This window comes from Phyllostomus discolor, chromosome 14 (assembly GCF_004126475.2).
Source record: "Phyllostomus discolor isolate MPI-MPIP mPhyDis1 chromosome 14, mPhyDis1.pri.v3, whole genome shotgun sequence".
NCBI lineage: Eukaryota > Metazoa > Chordata > Mammalia > Chiroptera > Phyllostomidae > Phyllostomus > Phyllostomus discolor.
In genome coordinates, this window is record NC_040916.2 from 11,598,848 (window position 1) to 11,617,541 (window position 18,694).

An 18,694-nucleotide genomic window follows, 5' to 3' on the forward strand; every position below is an offset into this window, starting at 1 on the left:
GGCCCTGACTGGGAATCGAACCGGCCACTCTTTGGTTCTCAGGCAGACACTCAACCCACTGAGCCACACCAGCCAGGGCTACTGTATTATTTCTTATGTTTGTTGTCCTTTCAAAAATTCTTTTTAGCTAAGTTTGGGCCTTTTTGAGTGATTTAAAATTTTTTCTTTCCTATTGTCTTTTTATGCTTTCTTGAAAATTTCCTCAACTTAATCTTGTTTTCCTACTGAGTTTTCTTCTAGCAGTCACCTTTTTAATTCTCAAGAATCATTCTTTCTTCTTTGGATATAACTATTTTATAGCATGCCATTCTTATTTTATTGATGATGTATGTATTTATTTCTCTAAGGAGAGAGGAATTACAGTTTTTGTTTTTCCTGTTTGTGGCATGAGTCTCTCTGTTCTGGATATCTGGTGCCATGTGACATATTCCCCTGTGTGACAGACATGTAATGAACTTCAACCCAGTGTAGGATGGGGGGGAAGAGAAAAAGATTAAGAAGCCCTTGCTTTGGGCTTGGAGCTTCAACCTGTCGGGGAGCCCCAGTGGCAATACTAGTGTTCCCTTCAAGGCTCATCTTGGTATTTTCCAGATGGAAACTAACCTTTGATATCGCCCCATCCCTAAAGAACCCTGGAAACTTGACACCACCCCAGGCTCCTTCTGTCTCTGCAGTGGCGGGACATTAGAGCAGATTTCACGCCTGTTTGGATGCCTGGACTGCAGGCCTGGGGGGCAGCCCTGGGACTGGAGTGTGGGGCATGTCTCCCCCAGACACGGCCCACACACTGGCTGTGTTTGCCCCGAGACAGGGGAGTGCGGGATGTACCTTACGCTCGGAGAAGCCAGCACACTTCTCCCTGCCATGCTGATTTTTTTTAAGAACCCCTGCATTCCAAATTAGCTAATTTGAGGGTAGTCTTATATTACCAAAAGGTGTTATAAATAATTTTGCAATGAGGCTCTGAATAGCGTTATAATAGTATTTTATTTGATTAACAATATATCAAGTAGAAAACTGTAAAACACCCTCCCTGTTCTGACAGAGCTGTCACGTTGAACATCAGTGCCCGCCGTCCGGGATCGCGGTGGAGGGCGAGCCCAGCTCTCCACGCCCGGCAGGCCCTGGGCTGATTAAAATCGGTGAAACCCCGTTGTCAATGCATTTAGTTTAAAATAGACATTTCTTCTTTATTTAAAGTGACATCTATTTATTAAAGAGAACTCGAAAAATGTAGACACTTTCGAAGAAGTAAAAATCACCATAACCTACCCCTCAGAGATAATCACTGGTTGCATTTTAAATATGTTTTCTTTTAGTCTTTTTATGCATGTTACACATTGTTATGTAAAATTGAGATTGTTCCGTCCAGAAACTGTGTATCTTTTTGTTTACCTGAACTTGTGTAAGTATTTCTGCATCTCACTCAATATGCTTCATGAACACCATTTTGCTTTACCCATAATAATCTAGTACCTGCATATTCCCTGGTTGTTTTTTTTGTTTGTTTCTTTGTTTTTAATGATTCCTCTTTTGCTGATCACTTAGACTTTTTAAATTCTTGCTATTACAAGCGACGTCACTGTCTCCTTTCCTGGAACCTGCCTTTGGGAAACAGTCTGAAATTCCTGCAACATCGTTATTGTTGATCAAGCTGGGATTTAGGCTTGAGACTCGTGCCGTGTCCTCGCCCAGCTGGTGTTTGGAGTGAGGTCCACGTGGCCTTGGCTTTTTGGGACTGGTGTTGAGAACAGTGCAGCATCACGGACCCCAGCTCAGTCAGTGGCGTGTTCTGCTTCGCTCCTTTCACTCGGCGGAGGGGACTTGGTGCCCATGACCGAGCTCGAGGCAGGTGTCAGAGCCAGTGTAGGGGAGCAGAGGAGAGTTGGGGGTGACGGCTGGGCGCTCACGTAGATGGTGCCGGTGTTTCTGGAGTCTTAGTTAAGGACAGATCCCACTGGCCAATCATATTACCACGGATTTCCTGGGGAGGGATTCCTCTGTCCATCGTGGTCCCCGCCAGCTTCTCTCTCCTGAGCCTCCCCCCACGCCTCTTCTGTGTGGGCTGCTTTGCTCTTGCACCTGTGGTTTGGGCCCTGCCACTTCTGAGAGTCAGGTCTCCACTCCAGAGTAGGCTGAGGTCAGGGGACAGGTGTTCCATCGCAGCTGGCAGAACTCATTCCTGACTCTGTGAGCCAGGACGGGCCAGGCAGTGCGAGGGTAACACAGTGCCCAGCGTCTTGGTGCCGGTGCCCAGGCAGGTTTATCAGTCACTCGGGTGGCTGTCCTCCGATGGGGTGTGACTCTACGACCCGGTCCGCGTGGATCTTGTGGCACCTTGATCTTAAGACATGATTTCAGAGTGGCCATGGCAGGTGATGAGTGTGCGGAAGATTGAGCACCGTCTCTTAAGTGTCTCGCCCTGGAAGTGACACACGGTTATGGCCTTTGGGCCAAAACGAAGGATGGGACCTCACCTAATTGCCTGGGGTCAGGGAACTAGCATCGTCTGTCCAGGAAGAAAGGAGAACTGGAAATTTTGGTGAGCATTATGATACCCACCTGAATTACAAAACAAAACAAAACAATCTTCAGATATACTCAACACAATAGTAGAGAAGAATGTCATCATTAAGTATGTGAAAGCAGCCTGGACATTGACTTATGAATGCATCCAAAATAACAACTTTTGGTTTCAGATGGAATTTGTTATTTTCAAATATGTTAAGCTCTACGCCTCATGGTGAAAGCAATTGCATCAAATTGACCTTGATTTCATGATGCAGCTCCAGGTAACCCAGGAATCTACCTGTGTCTTCAGATATGAATCACATCACTTAAAGGAAGAGTGTTAGGATCTAGCTAGTTGTGAAGGGGTGGTAAGCAGGTTTCGATCTGTGTGCCACGGCTGCCAGGTTTGGCGGTAAACCCTTGGAACACCGCCGCTGTGTGGAGCAGGACTCTCGGGCAGCATCTAGGCTCCGTGGGGAAGAGCGCAGTGACTCATTCACTCCACAGATTTTACAAGGCACTTACCACGTCTGTGTAGTAGATCCTGGACCGAGCGCTGGTGCCCACAGCCCACGTTTTCTGGATACTTCCACCTCTGAGCTAATGTGACTATTCAGTTAGTGCCAGAGTAATTCAAGCAGTAGAAGTAATTGCTAATTGGCTGTCTCTCACACACACTCCTGTAAGAAGGATGTAGGTTTTTGGAGTGCTTTCCCCGAGTCATGATGAGTTGTGCAGAACTAACCACGTGCTTCTTCCCTGTGACATGTGTTTTCAAGGAAACGGAAGGAGGTTAATGCAGTATCATCTCCTTTTCTGTTTCTCTTTCCCTTGTTCCTTCCTTTGGCTGCTGTGTAAAATGTTGCTTATTCTTATGAGGTCCCATATTCCCTTCCCTGACACCCAACCTTCTCTTTTCCTGAGGAGCTTGAACTAGCAGGGGGGAATGATATTAATTCTCCTTCTCCATTCCTATAAGTGTGTTGTGTTGTGTGTGTGTGTGTGTGTGTGTGTATGTTTTAACCCACCCAGAACGGAGCAGGAGGAACGCCCCCTCTCCTCCTCACTTGCTTCAGCAGACGTGATGCAAAGGCAAGCTGGATCTTCAAAGGGGCTCAGTCTTAGCTGGTACTCTGGGATGGTTTCTCCATGGAACCTGTACCATGAAAGTCAAGTGCAATGGTAAACAGCACAGGGATACCCTCAGCGGGACCACCACAGTCAGCTTGCTGTTTCTCGGCCCCTTCGTCTCATCAGCAGGCCTCCTGTGGCTCCCCCCGTGTCCTGTCCCTCCTTCCAGAGAGCACAGGACTTGCTCAGCGGGCGGTGAATCAAGGACTGGGCCGGCCTAGAGGAAGACAGGGCTGTGGAATGATTTTGGGCTACTGCCAAAATTAAAAAGAAAGAAGAGCCCTGACCGGTGTGGCTCAGTGGTTTGGGTGTCTCCCACAGAGCACAAAACAAGGTCACTGGTTCGATTCTCGGTCAGGGCACCACACCGGGGTTGCAGGTTTGGTCCTCGCTTGGGGCACACGGTAGAGGCAACCAACCAGTGTTTCTCTCCTGCTCTTTCTCCCACCCATCCCCTGTCTCTAAAAATAATAAAATAAATAAAAACCTTAAAAAAAAAGAAAGAAGAAAAGGAATTTATTTCTAGAGGAAAATAGGAAGTACATTGTTCCCTGTTTTCTTTTTCATTATCTCTGTCTGTATAATAAATATGATAAATCTAGGAACAGGTTTTCCAAATATTTTCTCTGTTGGCACACGGTGAATATTTTATATACACCGATTTGGAACTAGAAGTTAAAACACCACGCCTAGCCGCTGACAGACATTTCAGACCCTATTGTGGGAAACTTCTGGAAGCTTTGTCATGGGTCCTTTTGTTCTCCATGTGCACTGTCTGAGTCCCCAGCTGCAAAAGGAAGGAAAAGTCCCTCTACCAAGAAAACCCTCAGCAACGATGTGACCGCTTAAAAGATCGGCACCCACTCAGACGCCCCTCCCTGCTCAGCACTGCAGCCCAGCCCTGCCCGTTGGGTTAGTGTCTTCAATGTTGTGGGTGTTCGGTCCATCCCAGCTCACTTCAGGGTGTGGGAGATGCCTGATGACACTGATGGCAATAAAAGAAAAATCGATGGCAGAATGAACTGGACATCTGGCAGCAGGTCTAAGTGTCACATGAAGGTGTTGGTAGTGATCGGGAGAGCTGCCCCGCTCACAGGCAGAGCCTCTGTGCGCTGGGCTCTGGGTTAACTACAAATGGAAGAAGAGACCGTTGAAATGCATGGTGACCATATAGGTGTTTGGAAAGAGAATTACTGAACCCTAAGAACACTGAGGTAACAGCTGAGTATTTAGAAAATGATCTGCTTTATAATCTTTATGCCAAACTTGGAGTGAAAAATGCCAGAGTCCACGAGAACTTTGGGATTCCTAAGCACAGCCCTCTCGCTTTGGAGATGAGGGGGCCCAGAGGGGCTGCGAATGGGGGACCCGGTCATGAGGCTGGTGCTGGAGCAGGACAGGCTGGGTCCTTGCTGGTTCTCCCGGTCACTGCTGCCACACAGGTGTTAGACTCCGCTCTTCTGACACCTCAGGTCCCGCCACGTGCAAGCCTCGCTGGCCTCTCATCCACTCCTCCTCGCCCTCCCCCTGCCGTCCTCCGAGTCCTTCAGCTGGGTGTGGGGACGGCTTTCCCAGTGGGCTCCCACTCCCACCCTGGCCCCTGGCGTGTCTGTTCTCCACGCGGCAGTCACTGTGACCCATGTAAAACAGGTCACAGCGCATCCCTCTCCTGCTCAAACCTTCCGGCAGCTTCTCACCTCCCTCCGAACAAAACCCTGAGTCCTCCTGGGGTTGTACAGCCCGACTGACTCTCCTTCCCCTTGACCTCCCTGCTGTCCCCCATGTCATGCTCTGCCGTGCTGTGCTTTGGTCACCTGGCGTCGCTGCCTCTGCTCCCTCCCTAAGCACACTCCCCGCCCCAGCCGCAGGCTTCTGCCCCCTGGCTCTGGCCCCTGACACCTCACTTCCTTTGGTCCTTTTCATTTGATCTGAGCCCTGTTTGAAAGAGCCTCCAACTTACCGTCCTTTCCTACCTAGTTTTTCCTTGTAAAAAAAGTAGTCAAGACCTGCCATGTACTCATACGCTGGTTGTCCACCTTCCCGTGTCAGAACACGTGCTGTTGGCAGTGTGTTCACCGGGCGTCCGCCTCTCTTGTGGGTGGGCACTGTTAGAACACCAACCCTGCTAGCGGGAGCTAAAGAAGTCATTGTCGAACAACAAAGAGATAACTCGATGATGAAATGGATAAGCTATATTCTCTATAGTGGGGTATCACATAAGAAAATTGTTTTAAAAGCCAGAGTGTGTTGTCACATTTCTTCCTGTAAATTCATGTCATCTTGGGTACGTTCCTCTGTCCCTTGTCTCACATCCCCCCCCCGGCCCCCCCCCCCCCCCACCATGCCCTTTGCCAGTGGGAAGCCTCGCCCAGGGAACAGGAAAGACTCTTTGACTCTTGAGGCCTCTGCTTCTCACTCGGCCTCTTGGTGCTTCACTGGAGGCAAAGCCACCGATTCAGAGGTTCAAGATCACAGGCTTCCTTCCATGGGAAGGGTGCTGGGGGTCTTCCTCACCTGAAGCCATTGGGGTTGGGAAGAAATTTCTTGTGTGTCTGAAGGACATTGGAAAACTTTTTAAGTTTAGGCCCTGGCTGGGTGGCTCAGTCAGTTGGAGCATTGTCCTATACACCAGAAGGGTTGTGGGTTCGACCCCCCGTCAGGGCACACAGGAGAGACAGCCGATCAATGTTCTTCCTCTCCCTCTCGAATCCATAAAAAAGAATCCTCAAGTGAGGTAAAAATAAATAAATAAACATAAATAAAAACTTAAGTTTAGAATTTCGGCAGCCCTCTCTTGGTCAGAGATTACAGAAGTAGTTTCTGGGTGTTTGGCCCTTCTGTACTCCTGTATTTTGGCCACAGGAATGAGGGAATCGCACCCAAATTGTCAGACTCGTAGTGAGAGGCTGGAGTTCCTGGGCAACACCACCTTTCTTGACTGTTTTCTGCTTGCTGGTGGGCGTGGGGTGGGGGATATCCTGGAGAGCTGGGCAGAAGAGGGGAGCTTCCACCTGAATGTGCATGTACTGTTGGTGAACATTGACTTTGCAGGTTTGGGACACATATAAGAACAGTTTTTAGAAAAATTGTTCTCAGCGCTGGAGAAAGGAGCATGGGGGGTGGGGGGCAGGGTGAGAGGTTCTAGCAGACAGAGCACTGATCCCAGTGGAGGCAGGTTGGCCAAACATCGGGACGTGCGTGACTCTCCACACTGACAGAGGCTGGGAACGTCCTCCCAGAGCCTCCAGCCACCGTGTCTCTGGGAAGAGCTGGGTCACTGGCTTGTCGGGGTGCAGCTGGCTGGGAGCAAGCAGATGCCTCGATGTGACCTATTTAGCTTCTGTGACCCTCGTACCTGGGTCATTCCCCTGCGTTTCAGGGTCAGCAGTGCCTAACTCATTTCCGTGGCAACTGATCTGACAAATGCACACCTGGAAGATTTGCGATGTAGGAAGATGCTCTCACCCTGGCTGGCATAGCTCAGTGGATTGAGTGCAGGCTGCGAATCAAATTGTCGCAGGTTCAATTCCCAGTCAGGGAACATGCCTGGGTTGCAGGCCATGACCTCCAGCAACTGCACATTGAGGTTCCTCTCTCTCTCTCTTTCTCCCTCCCTTCTCTCTCTAAAACTAAATAAATAAAATATTAAAAAAAAAGAAGATGCTCTCTGTTCTCCCGTCCCCTCCCCCGCAACCGAATCGGCGTGGGGAAGTCTGGAAAGTGGCGCTATAACTCCCTCTCTTGCCCTTGGCTCTGCCCCACGAACACTTGCCTGCAATATTCTCCGGCATGGAATTTCCCTTCATTACAGAGCGAGAGCAAGGCTGGCCCTTGCCTCAAACCTCAGTCCTGATTGAAAGACGAGTGAGCCTACTAACCGCCATCTCCAGTCGCGTCCCCAGCCCCACAATGTGAGGACGGGGTAATGATGTCCAATTTTGCACACTTCAGATCCATTAGTAGCAATTACCTTCCTCGAGGTGTTTTGAGTTAGTTTTAACATAGCATTCTTACAGTTGGTGGATAATGACAGTAATAATGTACACAACATTTTCAAGTCGCTGTTTTTAGCTACAATAACACCATTAGTAGGTCTATTTAACAGATGCATTTCATGCTGAAAGTGAAGGTTCTCATGATGCCTCTCCCTTCCCCCACGCGAACCTTAACTGCTATTTTATTCAATAGAGATTTTTTATTCCAAAGTTTCCAAGACACATTCTTTTATTCTGGGCCTCCCTATGGAAATGGGATCGTTGTGTAACTGGCTTGACCTAGAATGATTGTGTAGTTATTCTTATTTAGCTCTTCGTTTAATGACATGCACACTGACCCAGAAACACAAAGCTCACACAAAAAGAAAAAGTGGAAAAGTGGGAAGAAAAAGTGGAAAACATGTATTTTCTAAAATTCACTTGGGATGCCTTTGAGAAGTTACTGGGTTTCTCATAATGCCTGCAAGACAGATGGATGACCCCTCAGGTGCCCAGGGAGAAATCTCTCAGAAGAGAGGTGTTAGTCTATTCCAGTGACTCCATCAAATTGTGTGTGTGTGTGTGTGTGTGTGTGTGACTCCCCCAGTAATTCAGGGGGTCTGTGTTACGTCTCCCCACATCCCTCCGGAAGCCACTGCTGACCGCCCCAGCCAGCAGAGAGAGGGCTCTCCTCCTCTCGAGCCCTGCGTCTCTGTTTTGCACACTCCCTTTCCGACACTTTTCTACACGGCTTCCTTCCACCCTCAGCCCTTGTCGGTATTTTAGCCTCCGTTCTCGAGCCAGTCATTCCCGCATCTCATCCTCCTGTATGAGTTTCCCAGGGCTGCCCTAGCAAAGGGGCTTCCAGTGGCAGACAAGTGAGTATTCTGGAGGCCGGGGGTCAGAAACCAAGCTGTGGGCAGGGCCATGCTCCCTCCGAGGCCCCTAGGAGCTGATCCGTCCTTGCGTCTCCCAGCTGCTGACGCTCGCGGGCTTCCTTGGTTATGGCAACACAACTCCAGTCTCTGTCTCTGTCTCTGTCTCCATGGGTCTTCTCCGTTTGCATCTCTGTCTCCTCACATGGAGTTCTCCTTATAAGGACACTCGTCTCACTGGACTAGGGGCCCACCCTATGACTACGTCTTGACTGATCACGTCTGTAAAGACCCTGTTTCCAACGAGGTCATATGAACAGGTTACAAGGGTTCAGACTTCAACATACCTTTTGAGCGGGACACAGTGTAACTCATACTGCCCCTCACATAAGTTGTAACCTTCTTAAAGCCTGGCGTGTTTGATGTACCTCCTTAAACAGTGCTCCCTAAAATAAAACCCTGGCTAGGGAACAGCAGTTCTTAGGGTCCTGTTAAAATGAATTGTCACACACATTAGAGGAACGCCATCTTTGTCCCTGATCTGGGGACCAAAGAGGCCTATTAGCATATTAAAGGCGTTGAGAAATCTTGTTCCAAAGACACTTGCTTGAAACAGACTCGTCGTCAGTAGCTTTTTCGATCACAGAGACGTTTCTCAGCTCCAAGCATTCTCCGTGAACAGCAGTGGAAGGCACTTCGGCGGAACCCAGTCCATTGGCTGTTGTTTCTGCTGTGTGAATTTTCCCGAACGAGGTGAACGGAATAAATAGTATGGCATTCAGTGGAGTACTTTGTTTGTTTTTGTATGGTGTGAAATGGGCACTGAAGAATGGGAGCAATGTTTAAAGATTCAAATCTGATCCTTGAACTCAGGATCTGGGAGCTGGGCCGGGTGCACGTGAGTTACCCCCGGGCTCACTCTGCTCTCCTGGCCTCTGGACGGTGTGTCTCCTCCTTTGGAAGTGGGGACGCTCACGTGTCGTACAGTGCGCGGCGCACGATGTCTGAGCCCCGCGGCTCAGCCAGGACAACCCCTGGAGTCCGTGAGTCCTCGTGCTGTTCTGTGCCTTTAGTTGCAATGACTTTAGATGAAGTGGTAGGATAGGGAGACGCCCGGCAAAAACGTGGTTTTCTGCTTATGTTTAACGGAACAGGATAGATGATAATTTTCAACAAGAAATCCTCTTCTTGACCTTTTCGACACCATGTTCTTTATGCATCTTTTTGGAAACGGTTTAACGCCCGGTGAGCTTTTCAGCCCACGTGCGACGGTTGTTCCCGTCCCTCCCGGTCCGTTGGTGGGACTGGAGGGGTGCAGATCCGCGTCGGTGCTAGCCTGAGCAAAACCTAATCAGGAAGGCCGGCCTTCTGGCAGAAATGTCACATGTTACATTATAAAGGGAAATAAGCCCTGGCTGGTGTAGCTCAGTGGATTGAGCACGGGCTGTGAACCAGGCATCGCAAGTTCGATTCCCAGTCAGGGCACATGTCTGGGTTGCAGGCCACGGCCCCCAGCAACCACACATTGATGTCTCTCTCTCTCTCTCTTTCTCCTTCCCTTCCCTCTCTAAAAATAAATAAAAAAGTAAACATTTTAAAAAAATAAAGGGAAATGAAAGTCATTTTTGAATAATGGGCATATCCTGGTTTAAGGTAAAGCTGACATATTTTATAAAAAATAGATACATTAGAGGGCTATGTCATAAAAAGCATTATTTAAAAAATAAACAATTTGGAATTTATTGCGAGTTCCCATTAAATGGTGAACGCTCCTGGTATATTTCGGTGAAGAGTGAATTTACAGGTGTGTGGCTTCCACACCGGCTTTCAGAACCTATCAGCAGGTGTGTTGTGTGGTGAAGGGCATAGGCTTCGGGGACAGACAGACAGACCTGAGCTCAGACCCTCCCCGGCTTCGTCGCTGCTGCTGTCCTGTGAGTTTGGGCAGAGGACTTGCTTCAGTGTTCTCACCTGTAAAATGGGCCTAATGACACCTGCCTGAAATGGTTATGGTAAAGACTAGAGAGATGATGTATTTAGAGCTCTGTTCCTGGTTTGCGAAGAGTTTAGCTTAATCTCCAGCATATATACATGTGGTAGACACAAAAAGCTTAGTTCGTCTCTCACAACATGTAACTGCTGTTACCTGCTACCTTATAATCATGTGCATTTTTCACTTATTAAGAAATACTTATTGAGCCCTGGCTGGGGTGTCTCAGTGGATTGAGCACTGGCCTGTGAACCAAAGTGTTGCTGGTTCAATTCCCAGACAGGGCACATGCCTGGGTTGCAGGCCAGGTCCTCAGTAGGGGGTGCTCCAGAGGTGACCACACATTGATGTTTCTCTCCCTCTCTTTCTCTCTCCCTTCCCCTCTCTTAAAATAAATATAATATTTTTTTAAAAAAGAAATACTTATTGAGTATCTCTCAGGTGCCAAACACTATTGAAATTACTGGGGATATAAGAAAAAACAAATAATTCTCTGCCTGTGTGAAGTCCATTTTAGGGAGAGGCAGACACTTAACAAATTAATAAGCAAATAGTATGTGAGGTGCTGAGGACTGCTACGGAGAAAAATAAGGCAGGATCAGGTAGGAAGGGTATGCAGTGTGTGTGCGTGTGTGTGTGTGTGTGTGTGTGTAGGGGTTGTGGGTTGCTGTTGTACACCGAATGCTCAGGGAAGACCGGTACCGTGACCTCTGAGCAGAGAGAAAGGAAGTGAGGGAAGAGCCTTCAGGCATAAGGAGCAGCAGACGCAAAGGCCCGGAGGTAGGTGCGGGCTGGGCAATGTCTGAGAAGCCGCTGGAAGTCAGCATGGCTGGGCAAAGTGTGCTGAGGGGAGGTTGGTGGGGGGTGAGGTCAGCGAGGGAGCCTGGGCCAGGTCACGGGGGACCTTGTAGGACCCGGCGCACCCTGGGAGCACCCTTTTACTTGGAGGGAGGTGGAGCCTTGGCAAGTCGTGAGGGATGGTATCTGACATGTTTCAAGACCAATCTGACTACCATGTTGAGAATATATTACATTGAAATATAAATGCAATTTACGGTGGATATAAATTTAAATAACGGGCTCTCCAGTACAACTTTCTGAAGAAAGCCTTCTCCGACTCATTGCTTGTCTGGCTTTTTCCTTCCCGGCGCTAGTTTTCGACACCCTACGAAGCATTCTCCTTTTGTCCACAGCGGCCCCTTCCCAGGGCAGCTCGGCGTCACCAATGTTTAGGGCGGCGTCTTAGCTCAGGCTGCCACGACAGAGCACACAGACTGGGCTGCTCCAGCAACAGGCATCCGTTCCTCACAGCCCTGGAGGCTGGCAGTTCCAGGTCAGGTCGCCAGCAAGGGAGGTTTGTTTGAGGCCCCTTCTCTTGGCTCATACACGGCCTCCTCCTTGCTGTCCCCTCCCCTGGTGGGGCAGCCGCCAATCACTGTCTCTGCGTCTCAGGACACCAAGTCTCTCCCACCAGGCCTCCACCCTTATGGCCTCGCTTAGCCGTAACTGCCTCTCAGAGGACTCAGTCTCTAGCTACAACCGTATTGGAGGCTGGGGCTTCCAACTATGAATTTGGGGGGAGTGGACAGATATGAGTCTGTCCATACGGGAAGGAAGGGACGTTTTAAGCGTTCGGTTCTTTTTACCAGAGCTGAGACTATATTCATTTAGCTGAAATAAAATCTGTCACCCTTCTCTGAGGAGAGACCCAGCCGTCACTGTCCTTTGTCATGCTGAGGCATGCCCTAGCAAAAAGTTGCCCCAGATGTGGTGACATTTTCCAGGGGATTGAGAGCTGGGGACCAGGACCACACCCCAACAGACTCCATGGGCATCATCTGGCCACATTTCACTTGAACTTGGGAGAGGCTTGAGGAGGAGACAGTCGCTGGCATCTCCTAAGCAGGGCTGCCCCCAGGACGGACGGTGCAGGTCATGCTCTGTGTGGGGACTCCCACCTGAGGGGGCCAGTGAGGGCGGAAATCCAGCCTGGATCCCCTCACTGAACCCCGTGGCCTCCTGGGCCGCGGTGCCTGGAGAGGGGCGCCCACCTGTTTCTGAGGCCCACGGAAGTGCCTGCGGGCCGGCAGCATCTCCTTCCTGTGAGGCTGTGACTGCACACTGCACAGTGTCTTCTCTGCCCTCAGAAGAACTCTCTCTCTAGTGTGAGTGTCAGAAATACCTCTTCCTTCCTCGGGCTCTGGGTTCGTTTTAGCTTGCGGGTACTTCCAGCCGTACTTTCCTCTTAGAATCAGGCTGGAGCCTCCCCTCTGGCAAGTGGAAGGGATTTCAGGGCAGGCCCTCCTGTGCCTCGGGCCCTCGGGCAGGGTTCCCGGCCCTCGTGCAGGGTTCCTGGCCCTGCTGAGTGCTGCGGGTGGGGCTGGGGCGCCGCGCAGATGTACTGACCTGAGAATATGCTTTCTGCACTGGTTGGACTGGGTCATACACTGAGTTTGGTTGGCTTACTTTAGGTGATGATTATACGTTCGCATTCATTCTATGTATGTTTATTGAGTGTCCTACTCTGTGCTGGTCACATAGTAGGGGTGAAGAAGGAGGCTAGAGCTCTGCACTCAGGACCTTGCATGCTGATCAGGGAGTGGGCAGGTAAACAACCGGGCGAGGTGACTGCAGGCTGGGATGCTGCCCAGTGGGGAGCGGGCGAGGCGTTCTCGTGCACAGTTGCTCGGCCGTGTGCGGGGAGGGAGGGGAGCGGGTTCTTCAGACAGAGGGAGTGCGGAAGGCTTGAGCAGTAATTCAGGTGATGCAGGTCAGGTCCCTAACTTGGTGCCTGACCCGTGGCGAGCTCTCGGTTCATGATAACTGCCATTGCCATTGTTGTCACCTCTGCCTCAGTCCACGCTGCTGCTCAGTGTGTGAAGGCGGGAGGAACACATCAATGAGTTTGAAGAAACGGTGAAGGCTTTGTGGATGCGCCAGCCCTGGGTGGTCGGGGAACTCCCGGTCACGATAACCGAACGTCTCCTTCCCTCTCTCCATCCAGAAAGGCAGGCCATCCTCGTTGGGTGGGACCGAGCACCCCTGCTGTGCGTCTCACCTTGGGTGTGGAGCGCTCTCTCCAAACCGTCATCCCCGGCCATTAATTGCTGCACCTGCGTACTTTCCTTAAACCTGTGTTTTCTTGATCCTTATGATGACAGTGCAAGTTTTAGTTTGTGTTCATTTAGAATTGAATGCAATTAACTCCCGAATTAATTCAAGGGCAGCGACTAGCCAAAGGCCTTCCTTGCAGAGAAAATATTCAGTGTACAGGGGCGACATTAAATGGATTGAAATACATTCCTGTTCCTGCATGTTTTTGAGCACTTTCTGATCTGAGGATAGTTGGCCTGCCTGGTGGATGAGGAGGGAAGGATTTGGACCCGAGGCTGGGAGGTTGGGTGAGTGTCACAGGCGACGTCTCTCTGCTCCTAGGAGCGACACAAGGCAAACAAACGGAAGGGCGTGAGCTAAGCTCGCGGAAGCACCGGAGAAGCGGAAGGCCTCCGCCTTGCCCACCACGCGGGGCCCTCCTTTGGTTACCTGAGGGAATCCGCTTACGACTCCATTACCCGGCAAATTAGGAGAGGGATTCAGTCAGGTATATTTATCATGAGGAGGACCGAAGATAATTAATACACTGTACTGAATGCAAATTGCACCCACAGCACTTATCTCATTTTCAATTAGCACAAATGTTGCAGCACTGCAGGCTTGTTATGGTTTTACCACGGGCTGCGTAATTAATTTCTGTGAGCCACGTATCAGGCACCTGGTAATGCCGTTTATTAATAAATGTCACCCCAGGTATCGGTTTGTTAGAAGAGGTAAATATACGGAATGCGCAGTTGTCTGCCCTGTGCGGATCTATTTTTACACCTCGCCGAACCTTTTCCCTCGTTTGTTTATTGGCCAGAGCGACTACTGAGATTCCAATGGCCGACCAAGGGAAACCCACCCCCGAGTGTGGCTCAAGGTGGGATTCCTTCTCCTTCCCTCCAGGGATGGGCAGGCTTGTGAGGGGAGCCATTGTCGGGGGGGGGGGGGGTTTCTGGTGCCGCCTGAAGCATTGCCCCCCACCCGCCACGAGAGTCAGAAAGGAGGGATATCCGGGGCGCCTCCCCCATCAGACCACAGGTGCACACATGGGCCCCATGGGTGGTGCTTCCCCAGCTGGGACTCTTTGGGGGACAAGAGACCTCACAGATCCATCTCATCCTTGTGTGCCTTCCTTGGCTCTCTGCCCCATCTATCCTCTTAGGTACCTGTACCCCAACATTTGGGTCTCTAACATGAGAGGTGGGGAGGGTTTGGCCGCTCTGGACGAGGGTGGGTCGCTGAGCTGAAGTCCCCTATTTCTGTGAGCTTGTCTTCTTTCTCCACATTAGGAGGCGACTTCGATTTTTCTTTTTTTGTAAATCAGTTAGCAATTCTGCGCACTTCCCTACTATAGTTGAGACATTTTCTTTTTTCTAAAAATCCTGAGTTTATCGAGGTGACACTGGTTGATAAAATCATATAGGTTTCAGATATACAGCTCTGTACCACATCATCTGTATGTTGTATCATGGGTTCGCCACCCCAAGTCAAGTCTCCTTCCGTCGGGGTCAGACCTTTCCAGAGCTGGAGCTTACTGGCTCTGTCTCTGTTGTATCAGCGCTCCAGGGAGGGCGTCAGGTTTGCCCAGTAAACAGTTTCCTCTCTTTGCCCCGAACCAGGTGGGACCTTAATCAAACCAGCAATCCCCACCCCACCATTTTGAATTTCGTTGCTCCTCGAGTTCCCTGAAGACCCCGTGTGAGGAGCTGCTGAGTTTGACTGACAGTTCGTACATGTTAAGCCTTTACCGCAGTGCCTGGCCCTTAGTAAGTGCCGAGTGACGTGGCTGTGATCAGTGTGTTTGCTGTCATCAGCACTAGTTACGTTGTCTCGGGGCTCCTGAAGGGAAACGCTGCCAGAGGGTTATCATCCATTTAGGAGATATTTATAGAGCACCTACTATGTGCCTAGCATTGTCTTGGGGCTGTAGATAGAGCAGAGCTACATCAGGTGCTTACAAAGTACGAGTTTTATTGAAGACAGGAAATAAGCAGATAAGGAATGCATGTGGTTCGTCAGAGAGTTTGCGCACCATAGAGAAACCTCAGGTAGGGCACGTTGGCTGGGAGTGGAAGGGGCTTTCGGTTTTAAATAGGGCCTCCTCGCTGAGGAGGTGCCATTGAGCAAAGACCGGAAGGAGGCTGAGTCTCACCCACAGATGTCTGGGGAAGGAGGCCTCTCGACCGAGGGCAGAGCAGGTGGAAAGGCCCTGAGATGGGAGAATGCCCAGACCCCACGGAGACCAGTGCGGACGGAGCGGAGTGGGTGGGAGGCAGCGGCAGGAGGAGAAGCTTCAGAAGTTATGATGGTGACGCCAGGTAGGACCTTGTGGTGATTTTAAGAACTTTCTGTTTTACTCTGAGACAGGGTGCGGCAGGAAGATAGTGAGAGGAGGAGGGGCACGATCTGACTTAGGATTTACAAGGATCGCTCTGGCCTTTTGCTTAGAAATAGGTGGCTCTTCAGGACCAGGGCAGAAGCAGGGGCCAGTGGGGAGGGTGCATGAGTTTCTCATTGATGCTGTAACAAATTGCCACGAACCGAGTGGCTCGGAGCAACACACACATCTGTTGTTTGATAGTTGTGGATGTCCGACCCTAACGTTGAGGCGTCAGCAGGGCTGCGTGCTTTCTGGAGGCTCCAGAGGAAAGTCCGTCCTCTGATTGTTGTAGCCTCTAAAGCCCTCCTGCTCTCCTCCGCTGGCGGCTTCGTCCTGCTCTCCAAAGCCAGCAGGGGAGCATCGTCAAACCGCTCTCTCCCCCTCCTCTCTCCAGTTGTCACTTTTCCTTCTCTGATGCTGACCCACCTCCTCTTTCTGTATAAGGACCCTGACCGGTCTATTGGGCTCATTTGCATAATCCAGGATAATCTCCCTGTCTCGAGATCCTTAATTTAATCGCAGCTGCAAAGTCCCTTTATGTGTAAGATGGCACATTCACAAATGGTGGGAACTAGGATGTGTTCACCTTTGGGGGACTGTTATTCTGACAACCACGGAGGTCAGTGCATCCGTGAGGTGAGGATGAAGGCGGCGTGGGCAAGGTGGCGGGCGAGGAGCAGCTGGATCCTGGTGGGGTATCGAGCCGCCTCATACTTGGGGCCAGTCTCAGTATGGAAGCCTCCACAATTTTTCTCGGCCCGTGGTCATGGCCATCCCCGTTTCAATGTCATTTCAATGGACTCGAGGTCCATTTCTCTCCCTAGTAGTTTCCCCCCAAAACTAAGAAACCACAGGCAGTGGCAGCGGTAGCAAGGGACTCCAGAGGCTCCCGTGTCCCATCACCAATTTACAAATTTCCTGCCTTGTCCCGGGCCCATGGAACACATCTAGGGTAGCTTGTACCAACTTTATCTGCTTATGCTTTTGTTTATCTATTCAGCGTTTTCTGGGCGACTGTGGAGTGTGCTGCTCTGTGCTGTGTAAAAGTAAAATAGAAGTTGTAAGAGTCACCGTTCTTATCCTTGGGAGATAAGGATCTATTTGCAATTTCTTTAGAACGAATCCGAGAACAATTGCAGAACTAAATATAAGTGGGTGGAAAATGAAATGCAAGATTTATGCATTAGTACCAAGGAAGTGGGGAATGTGGAGAGGCTTCTGGAAAAGTAGGAGGTCACGGATTTTTATTCCTTAATTGGGGGCCCAGCCAGAGAATTGCCAGCTTTTAATTTTGCTAAGAGTCTACATTAGAAACATTCTTACCGTCTCTTATTGCCATCATGTCATAATAGGTAGAACACTGAAGCATAAAAGATATAAAATGGCATGATCTCAGAATAAGGGGCGTCCTTTGAATTAAGCACATTCAGCTTCATAAAAGCTCGGTGCTCAGGCTTTAGTCTCCTCATTTCGCTGGCGGCCATTAAAGCTTCATTGCGACGGCATCGCCTCTGCGCCCAAGCCCCGGATGAAAGGCTGTCTGCGCGGGTTTATCGTGTGGGTTTCTGACTTGACGGGACACGACCATCTCTCTGTATTTCTCTGGGCTCTGACCTCAGACAGCCGGTGGACCGACGACCGACCGAGGATCTGGTGTCTTGACGGGGACGCTCTCCAACCTTGCTGCTGCTCCCTGGCCCCTGCACCAGAGGGCACATTTGGGGAGGCAGAGAATGGAGCAGAAATGCAGACCGGTTCGTGCTGGGGCACCTGCGGTCATCGGGTTTTGAGCGGTGGTCGGCTCCAGTGGTCCTCTCATTCGGCACGGAGATCTGGGGGTTTTCCCGTGGGTTTCGGTCGTCAGGCTTGTGTTAGTCTCCCGTGGCTGGTACAACAAACGACCCCAAAGGAGGTGGCTTACAGCCGCAGAAACGTACTCTCTCTCAGTTGTGGGGCGGAGGTCTGCACACAGGGTGTCGGCAGGGCCGTCGTGCCTGCGTGGGCTCGAGGGAAGAGTCCTGCCTTGCCCCTTCCTCGTCTCCCTTGGCATTCCTTGGCTTGTCACCACATCACTCCGGTCTCTGCCACTGTCATCGCATGGCGTGTGCCCTGTGTGTCTGTGTTTACCGGTGTCTCCTCTTCTTACAAGAGCACCAGTCACTGAGTTTAGGGCCCACTCTAATTCAGTAGCACCTCATCTTTACGAATTGCATCTGCCAAGGCTGCATTTCCAAATGAGGTCACATTCTGAGGTTCCGCTGAATGTGGGTTTCAGGAGGACACTGTTTGGCGCTGAATTGCGTTCCCCTAAAATTCATGGGTTGAAGCCTTAACCCTGGAATATGACTGTTTTCCCCAGAATATGACTGTTTTTCAGACAGGGCCTTTAAGGAGGGAATGAGGTTAGAAGGAAGCCATTTGGGTGGCCCGAATTCAGTCTGCCTGGTGTCTTGCTAAGAAGAGGAGATGAGGACACACGGAGACACCAGGGATAGGCGGGCACAGAGGAAAGACCCTGTGAGGTCACAGCAAAAAGGCAGCTACGTACAAGCCCAGGGGAGAGACCGCAGGAGGATCCCAACCAATCACCTTGATCTAGGACTCCCAGCATCCAGATTGTGGAAACAAGTTCTGTCATTTGGACCACCCAGGCAGTGGTATTTTGTTATGACAGCCTCAGCAGACTAATACAGATGGTGTTCAGCTGAGCACAACTCCCGATAGCCCTTATTTT